Source organism: Triticum dicoccoides, chromosome 6B (genome assembly GCF_002162155.2).
Source record: "Triticum dicoccoides isolate Atlit2015 ecotype Zavitan chromosome 6B, WEW_v2.0, whole genome shotgun sequence".
Classification (NCBI taxonomy): Eukaryota; Viridiplantae; Streptophyta; class Magnoliopsida; order Poales; family Poaceae; genus Triticum; species Triticum dicoccoides.
In genome coordinates, this window is record NC_041391.1 from 217,619,425 (window position 1) to 217,629,697 (window position 10,273).

Consider the following 10,273-nt stretch of genomic DNA (forward strand, 5'->3'; position numbering starts at 1 on the left):
ATGCCAACGTGTGGAAAAAGTTTCATGATGTTTGACAGAGTAGAAAAAAAACCGTAGTTGGGAACCCCCCTCTCCGGTAGACCGAGAAGTAGCTGGTTGCACTGGGGCTACGTGATCGCATGCATGCAATTGCACCAAAGTGTGCGTTCATGTGGGCACGTCCAACAGAGGCCCCCACGCAAGGTTGGAACGAAAACGGACACAAAACGGACGTTGCGTCACGTCCGGGCAGTGTTTTTTTTGTGATTTTTGACCTGGAAAACCCTAAAAAATGCGTCGAGCGTCGGAAAAATACGCAAATTGGCGTGGGTGCTGTGGATGGTGATGCCAACGTGTGGAAAAAGTTTCATGACGTTTGACGGAGTAAAAAAAGTTAAAAAAAGTTTATTTTTTGTTTGAAGTTAAAAAAATAAACAAAATAACAAAATAAACATATTTAATACTGTGATGTGACTTTACCTAACTGTCCGGGCAGTTCACTGCCAGATAGTGTACTGCCGGGCAGTTATGTAGAGTCATATCACAATATTAGATATGACCATGCATGGTCTAACGGAGGCGGCTATATAAACTGGTCGGGACATCCTTCGGCGGCCGAGGTGGGACTAAATTAGCATGGCTGCTGCACGCCGACGCTAATCCACCCGTGTCGTCTGGGGCCCGACCCAATCATTGCGGACGGCAATGGAGACAGAGGCGACGCGGGCCCGACCGAATCTATCATGATTAGCACCTGGCATGCCCGCCGCCATATGCCCTCGTCACCCACGATGCCCTGCCCCAAGCCCTAACCCACGCCACCATCTGCCCCCGATCCCCTGACACCCCTCACCTTGTCCTCTTCAGCACGCCGCCATCCATCCACCCCCTCTGGCCCCATGACGCCACTTCGCCGTCCGTCCGCCGCCGTTGGAGAACACCTCATCCGCCGTCCGCCGATCGACAGCACGACATCCAACGTGGTCGTCCGTCTACATCACGTCACCCGAAGTTTCTGACGTAGGCGGCCGCAGTTCCACAGCACGCCGTCGGCGTCGTCATCACCACCCGCACCCCCCCGGCCACCGACGGCGGTAATGGTGGGAGGTAATGTTTTTGATTTTTCAATGGTGCATTCATCATGTTCATCATCTAGACATGCAAAGTAGCTAATATATTGTTTGCTCCTATTCGTAGTGATGGAGGAGTACGGAGAGATTTTCTGTTCAGTTGAGAAGTGGTGTCTCCTTGTCAGGAAACTGACCTCTAGGCAAAAAAAAAACGATTTGCAAGCACTAGACTAGGACAAATGTTGATGATTCCTAGTGTGCTCATGCGCAAGTGTTTGCTAAAGTTTATTATTAAATCATATGCATTGGACACAAAAAGGTTCATTATGCCATCAAGAAACGGTGCGATATCATTGCGCGCTGAAGATGTGTTTGATATTTTTGGCCTAGTGAACAAGGACAGAGATGCCATGAAAGCTTTAGGTAAATGGGGGTTAAAGGCGAAGGTGAAGGTGCCGAGTCGTTTCATAGATTCGAGTATGAATGAAATAATGATAGACCAGCTTATACATGACATCACTACTAGTGGATTGTATGATGATGATTTCCTGCGTCGAATTGTGTTCGTTCTTCTAGGCACGGTTCTTGCACCACACTCCACGGTAGAAGTTCCTAATGCTTTTTACAAGCTAGTGGAGGATGTGGAGAGCATCAAATCATTTAACTAGAACGCGTTTACTTTACGCGTTTGCGTCGATGGCATCACGAAGACTGTATCGGATCTTACAAAATTTACATGGCCGGTGGGAAACCTAGCCCTCATACAGGTAAATTCTATGTTATATATTTTATTTCGAACTATAGGTTGTACTGTTAAGATTGCTAATATATTTCATGTTCATGCAGTACTTGTTTTGGGAGAAAGTGCAGCCACTTGATGACGAGACATTTGATCCACTGGCGCATGAGTATCCGCTGATGCTTAACTGGCCAGAAGTCGAGGCTATGAAGCGTGATGCGTACAACACATCATACGGCCGCGGGAATGGGAGGGTAAGTATTTATGGTTTGCATGCATGCAGTTATGGAACGTTTTTCATGGTGAGTAATTTAAAATGATTTAACATGGCACAGGTTGATGACATAATAAGTGAGAAGCACAGACAAACGATAATTGCTCAAGAGGGGAAATTTGTGGAGGAAGAATCTGAGCCAGTTGATAGAACAGGTCGTTCGCGAAAAAGGAAAGATAATAGAGACGAGGCTTCCTCGAGCAAGGACATGACCTTAGATCAAATTATGAAAAGCATCAAAGATATGCAAAAAGAAATTTGCATTGTCCCTAAAAAATGTGCTGAGGTAATTAGTGATGTGTTCTTCAAATTACATGAGATTATTCATATTGTTTGCATGTACTTAATGCTTCCCATGTGTTATTGCAGATAGTACTGGAGGAGCTGGAGAACAAAGGTCTTGTCTTCAAGACAAATAGAGGGTTTAGTGATGTTGAGTTTGTGGAGCATACTGAGAACTGGATGAGGACGTATGGTTCGTCAAAATATTTTCCAGATGTAAAATCAACTCCTGCAAAGGAAGATATGGACAACGGGGTGGAGGCATCCTTCACCAATGGGAACGGAATGAAGTCCGCACGTGAGAAAGGTATGCATCTCAACACAGCCGATACAGGAGATGAAGGGGACCCCTTCGTTATTGACGAGAATGGTAATTCAACTGACCCATCTTTTGCAACGGTAGACACGAATGACTTTCCAGAAGTTACTTCAACCCCCAAGAATATAAATGCAGTGTCAGACGGGTCTAGCGCCGATAAATCTGAGGAGATTAGTATGGATAGTCTGGACACACGTATAAAAAATGCGAAAGGAAGTGGCACTGAGGAGAATGATGGGAAATGCAAGAGAAAAAAGTCAAAGTACGTTCTTTCACCCTTCCAGCAGATCGGTGGACGTAAACATCCAAAGAAAAGTAAGTGTTAGGTACTTTGTTTTGAAGATATTTCAGTCCTTCCATGCACAATTTATTTACTCATTGTTTATTACATTTTAGGTTTGTTTGGTATAAGAGACGCTATGATTAATACCGATTACATTACTGAGGATCACATAGAGGCCGCGAAGGTTTATATCCAGACACTATCAGACTCGGCGAAGCTTAGTAGGAAAATTGTCGTGCACATGACAGGAATTGCTGGGGAAACATGTACACCTGATATGCTTCAAGCCAACATTGCGAAAAAATGGTTGCATGGCGGTGTAAGTATTACAACAATTATATGAAGTTGTACATGTCATATTTAATTTTTTTCTAAGAGGAGTATTGCTATTATATTATTTTCAGGTCATCGATAGTTATTGCAACCATATGCAGTCCCATAATCCTCGTGCTGACCGTCATATTTTATCATCTTGGGTGTCACACTGGCTTATTCTTCGTGCCGAAGGAAAGGTTAAGAACTCTAAGCACCATTTTCTGGAGCATTTCACAAACCAAACTAAAATGGTGTCTAGAGTTAATGATGAGTATTTCATTACAGATAAGGTACTTCACTTTTGTATGATCTTTCGTAGTACATAACTATTTGTGTGTCCAAGAACTTGAATAAACTTTGTTGTAGGCATACTTTCCTCTTCATGTGGAAGAAAATCACTAGATAACAATTCTCATGCACAACAAGAAAAAAGAGTTTCAAGTTTTAAATTCTACTGGTAAATGCAGCGAGGGAGTTCTTAAAAAAATAAGACAATTGGTAAGCTTCTTTCTTTACATGAAACAAGATAGATAGTAGTAATTAGTTATGTACTTCATATGAACTTCACATTTTTATTTCAGAGGGCAGAAATAGCTAAAGATACATTGGAGGTGAACTCCCTTGTACAAATGGAACATCCAGACGTATCTTCCTGGCCAATAAATGAGTACGATATGCCGTTACAAGAGGATGGGTATGTTCAACTGTTTAAGTTCTAAGTACTTCTCTTACACAACAATGCCTGACTCATGGTTTTTTGTAGAGTTTCTTGTGTTCTGTTTGTGGTGAAATGCATTCAAAACTAGAACGGAGATGAATGGATATTTGACTTTGATCAAGCTGAGGTGAATGCTTCAAGGGGGCGCATTCTAGCTGAAGTACTTTTTTCAGAGTGCAACACGATGGAAACTGTGAAAGAGAAGATTTTGAAGATCATGGACAAGAAATAAGTCCGTTGATGGGTTTTTCGCTACAAGGACATTCTATTTCTTATTATCGCAACTAAATAAATGTGCCGTTGACGGCACTAGGAACAATTTCGATATTAAAACATTTCTTATTGTAATGGGCATGATTATGCACGTCCGCAACTAAATAAAGGTGCCGTTGTCGATACTAGCTACAATATTTATTTTCCAACTATATATGTTCAGCTGCTATGTGCTATATGCTTATGTGATGATGATGCCATCGTCTGCTCGCTCTTAGAGTTTCATATAAATGGAGGCGGACGACTGTCTGTATGTGCAATATTATTATGTGATGATAATGCCAGCCGCCGTTTGTTGGCTCTTAGATGCACATATAAATGCAGGCGGACGCCTCCTCGTTTGCTCAAAAAAAATTGACTAGAAAAAAAACAGCCCGACCTTCGCTTGTGGACCCATAGGGGACTGTGTAACCAACCCAAATCTAGCCGACAGGCGACTCGGGCGGTTGATGCGGACCCCACAAGGGCCCACAAGGAGGCCCAACGGTGGCTGACAAGGAGCATGTAACAGAGGAGTTCGAGAGTACCAGCCGACGCGACTATTTAAGCCGGTCAGTGCGCCCTTCCATTAGCGAGGTGGGACTAAATAAGAGCCAGCTCAGCATGCGGTCGACGCAACGCTGACGAGGCTCCATTTCTGCAATGTCGCCGCCCGGCCCATGTCGGCCCAATACGACAGGCCTAGCCTCGCCCCTCCCCGACCCAGTCACCGTCGCCTCGCGCGCCCGACGAAGGAGTTTAGTCCCACCTCGGAAACTGACGGGGGAGAGGACCAGCTTAAATATGTCGGCGTGCTACACAGGTCGAACTCCTCTGCTAGTATTGCTTGATATCGCCGCCCTGTTGGACCTGGCTGCTGGGCCCTTGATGGGCTTTATATGGACCTCCCGAGTTGCCTCGTCGGCTTGATTTGGGTTAGGAATATATCCCAACTTGCGGTCCAGCAGCTGCCGGTCGGGCATTTTTTTGCACAACGATGACCGGGCATGTTTTTTTTGCACAACGACGGTCGGCCATGTTTTTTGCAACATGTACAGTAACAAAAATGCAGTATATTAAAACTGTGAACTCTTTCACACAGCAGTACAAATAAGATGGCAATTCATTCAACAAATATGATGTGTCATATCACATATGTTCACATAAATATTTTCATCACACATAAACAAATCGAGACATAAAGTTTTCTGCCACACAAGTACGAACAAGAAACAACATAGTTTATTCGGACTAGACTCATGCGACCATTTTTATTCTTCCAACATAGCAAGATGCTTCTCTACGCCCAATTCCTGAACATAACATAAAAATATGGGTGAGAAAATATAGTTTGTAAAACTGAAATACCAACATAACAAAAAATAAGAAGGTAGCATCTTACTTCTGGTTTTTTCCACATGTAGCCTTGTTATGACCTGGTTGACTACACAGACTGCACAAAGGACCACTTTTTTTCTCTGTAAAATCTTTTGGCCTACCATTCTTTGTAACATCGGGGCCCCCCTTTGACCGCCCCTTCTTAGGTGCACCCTTCGTCGAAACTTTCTCAGGATCACCAATACCAGGTTCAACTTGTTGCGCTTGACTTGCCTCCTTCTTAAGCTTAGCATACCTTCTACTTCCTATAAGTTCCTCCTTTGGTATCTTTTTCTGCGCTATTATGTTGTCCAGACACTTCATCAACTCGTCAAGCAAGAAGGATCATTTGCTGCAACATGAGCTGCCTCTGCGGTTTTTATGCTTATTTGACTATACCGGTCTCTCTCTAATGGCCCTGACCAACCCCATCCGAACATATCACTCTTCCGCTGCACAGGCAATCCATCTCTCGCATTTTTTGACAACCGATGAAGGACACAACACTTTGGTATTTCAGTTATGCTCAGATGATGGAGAACAAAAAGAATGTGTTTGCATGGCAGGCCTTTCCGAACCATCCTAAGACAACTACATGTTATAGTTTCTTCTGAGTTACCTGGTTCATAAACAACATTGTACATGAACTTGTGGTTATCCTTCCATGTCACCATATATGCCTGACGCTCAATTCCCACGAGCGTCTCAAATATCTCTAGCTGACCCATCTTGTGCAAATCATCTTGCAGGATGTAAAAATTAGCAGGTGTGAATACTTTGGTGGCATGCTCCTCAAGTGCCTTATATTCAGTAACCGACGGTGGTTCTTTTTGGTGTGCCTCGCAGTCATCGCACGCCTCATTCTCATGCAGGCGAACTATATAGTTCTCATAATGCACAACCAAATGAACTATTGTCATACCGTAGTCCAGGTGAAGGTGAAGGCAGGAGTTGAGGCTTTCGCTTCTCTGGTTACTTCGCATACCAAGAAAAAAACCATCGAAAAGATATGAAGCCGTCCAAAGTCTCTTTTTCCTGTACATCCTGTCAAGCCACTCTTTAGTTCTATCCGTCTTCCACTTATTATAGGAAGTGGTCCATCTTTGCTCAACGTTTGCTTGAGAGGTGGCATAGTATAGGAGCGATCTGAACTCATCCAGTGACTTATAATGCAGGTGCCTCTGCATATTTTTCTCGATATGTCAGGAGCAAAGATGATGGAAAACATTTGAAAGGACAGTCCGAATAGCCCGGATCATTGCAGCGTCACCATCTGTGATTATTGACTTTGGCTTCACCTGACAGTTTGCCTTCATAAATGTCTGCAGCAGCCACACATATGTCCCTTCCGTCTCGTCAGCAATTATGGCATATCCAAACATTGTGGTGCAATGGTGGTTGTTAACTCCGACAAAGGGGACGAATGGCATACCATACTTGTTCATCTTATACGTGCTATCAAACACAATCACATCTCTGTAGTCCTGATAGTCCCTCCGCGACTGTGCATCACACCAAAACATACTCTTCAGTTGCCCTTCCATGTCACGCACATACTCAAAAAAAACTCAGGGTCCTTCTCCTTCCTGCTCCTCATAATGCCAACTGCCGTCTCTGCGTCACCTTTTGCAATGAGCTTCATTTTTTCTCTGCAACAAAGATTGTAAATATCCCTCCTAATAAGCCCGCACTTATTGTACGAACCATATCTGCTGATAAAGTTGTCCATTATTATATGCTTTCTTATCCCGGCAGCTTCCAATGCCAATATCTCTGCCCTCGTGCTTTCTCCAATCCGTCTGTGTGACCACAGAGAACAAACGTCGTCGGGCCTAGCCATCGCGTGGTTGTGATCATCCACGAATGACGCGATGAACCAAACACCACGTTCTCTGTCCAGCTTCACCACCATATGTGCACCGCAATCGCAACGAGTCTCTGGTCTAAGCCTGTGCTTGCGGCCCTCCATGGTTATAAACTTGCTCTGCCTTCTACCTGCCCTAGAGCAAAGAAATCTCCGGTACCGTATCATTCCTGAAGCACCTCGTTTGACCTTCTGTTTTCTGATGCTAAACCCGTTCTCTTTGGCGTGATTGTTATAGAATATGTATGCATCACCTTGCGACCGAAAGGTCATAGCCATCACCTTCCAATGTGTATCCACCATTTGCTGCTGCCTTCGAGCCTCCTCAATGTCGATCTCCCCCTCATCGTGATCACCGCTAATACCATCTGACTCCTCCTACAAAATTCATATGAAAATGTATATGTTAATTACTATCATTTAATTCATAATATTCATCGATGTACAACATCTATCTACGAACTTGGCTCAAGTTATCCGCGAATGATTCCTGTAAGAGTTAAATGCAAGCGCGGTCCTAATTATTTCTCAAAAGTGTCGATTGGGTCCCAATTTTTTTTAAATGCACATCTAGGTCCTAATTCTTTCTAAGTTGTTCACCCGAGGTCCTATTTTCGTCTGACTGCCCTGAGAAGCTCGCGTGGCGCTTTGACCGCCACCACGTTGACACCCAGGCCTAGGCGGGATAGCAAACGGCCGTGCATTTTTGCAAACGAACCCTCCAACCCTAATTTCTTCCCAGCCGAGTCCTTTCCTCTTCTCCGCTTCTCTCTGGCGACACAGAAGCGATTGACGGCTGTGGCATTGGTCCGCCGAGAAGAGCTGCAATCGCAGGCATTTACCCGGTGGTCCCGCCGCTAGGATGGCGCCCGTGCTGCGGTGACCCGGAGATCCTCCTCTACGACACGGTCAGTGTCGTGCCTTTAACCCTAACCCTCGGTCCTCTTTTTCTCCGGAGGTGAAGCTGAAAAGGTGGAGGCCTAAGAACATGAAAGAAGTTAGTTTTCACATAGGCATGGTGTTCTTGTCTGTCACTGAGAGCAGCAATTCAGGAGTAGATTGTGAAGCAAAAGAGTACAAATCCAATACATAAAGAATGATAGACAAAGGATAAGGGCAGGTTGTGTTGGAGATTGTCCCTCGTTCCTGTTTGCTGCATCTGACAGCAGGACCAGAGCATGGGTTGTGAATAAGTATGTGGGTGAACATGCATATGAAAGAGAGTGAGCACTCAAGCAGTTTACAGCAAGATATTTGGCTGGCAATTATATGGAAACATTTAGAGCAGATGAGAAGATGTCACTGTACAATTTTTCCAGACCAACGGCAACACACACCCTGGTGCCGGCGATGAGAGGGGCGGCGAGAAAAGGGCTAATGCGGGAAGTGGAAGGGACGCTTGGACAACCTTCTTCCCACGGTGCTTCACGGCTGAAGAGCTAGCGGCGCTGGACATGGCGGTGACGGCGATGATGGCAGAGCGGGAGAGGAGAGAGCGAGCAATAGACCAAGGGATGGGGGAATGAGAAAACTAGAAGCCCCAGGGGCCGAATGGCAAAAAAGGCCAACTGCTAGCCACACGAAATCTCCCGCCCGGTCCCAGGTGTCAATTTGGCGGCGGTCAAAGCGCGGTCAGATGAAAATAGGACCTTGGGTGAACAACTTACAAAGAATTAGGACCCAGATGTGCATTTTGAAAGAATTGGGACCCAATCAACACTTTTAGAAAAGAATTAGGACCGCACTTGCATTTTACTCTTCCTGTAAACTATTTTCCACATTGTCAACATCCACATCTTCCTGCAAATTTGTATACATAGAGAAATAGTTAGCCATGCCATACATTGCAGGTTCAAAGATGAAATCAAAATATACGGCACTTACATTTTCACTATTTGCGCCATGTTCATTATGATCAAAATCCTCCGGAGGCAAGATATCAAATGACGACATGGAATCGTTGTCGCTGCTGTCATCATCTTCATTAAAAATATCGTTACCGTTCCGAGTCGCCTTATTAGTACCATTATCATCCCCGTCAATGCGGTTTGTTCATCCATGGCAACACGCCTAACTGACCAAACTGCATAACATTGTGAATTCATCATGTGTTAAGTTTCTACTGTGGATCATGCCCAAGTGCAACTCTATCTGCCTACAACATGCGGTCATCCGGGGAGGCGCCGCTGCGACGGCATGTTTACGTCAACCATAAACCCTAGATCACTATGTGTGACTCATATCATCTAGCATGCTAGGTTTAGACGACACGATTAGATGGCAAACCTTGGGCCGCGGAGTAGACAGCGGCGACGTGCAAGACGAGGGTTAGATGGAAGACGGCGGCGACGTGGAAGACGAGGGCCGCGGTGTAGACGTCGCCGACGTAGGTCGATGCAGGGCCGGATCCGCGGCGTGCGGACGACAACGCGGTCAGTCGCAGCCGACAAGCCGTCCGACGGCGACGTGCAAGACGAGGATTAGATGGAAGACGGCGGCGACGTGGAAGACGAGGGCCGCGGTGTAGACGTCGCCGGCGGGGCGGATCCGCGGCGACGTTCAGATGCGGCATCGGATGGGGTTCAGTCGGCGGCGATCGCACAGTTGGAAAATGGACGTGATCGTCGGGCGGGCGAGAAGATCGTGCAGATGCCTTTTTTCCTCTACACGCACGGCGGTCTTTTTTTTTCATTCCTCAAGGTATACGGATGTCGGTCTATACGGTATGATAGGAGGTGGGCATACGTTTCTTCCATATGATCATTATGCCCTTCTACATTTTGTTGTGGGGGTGTGTGTGT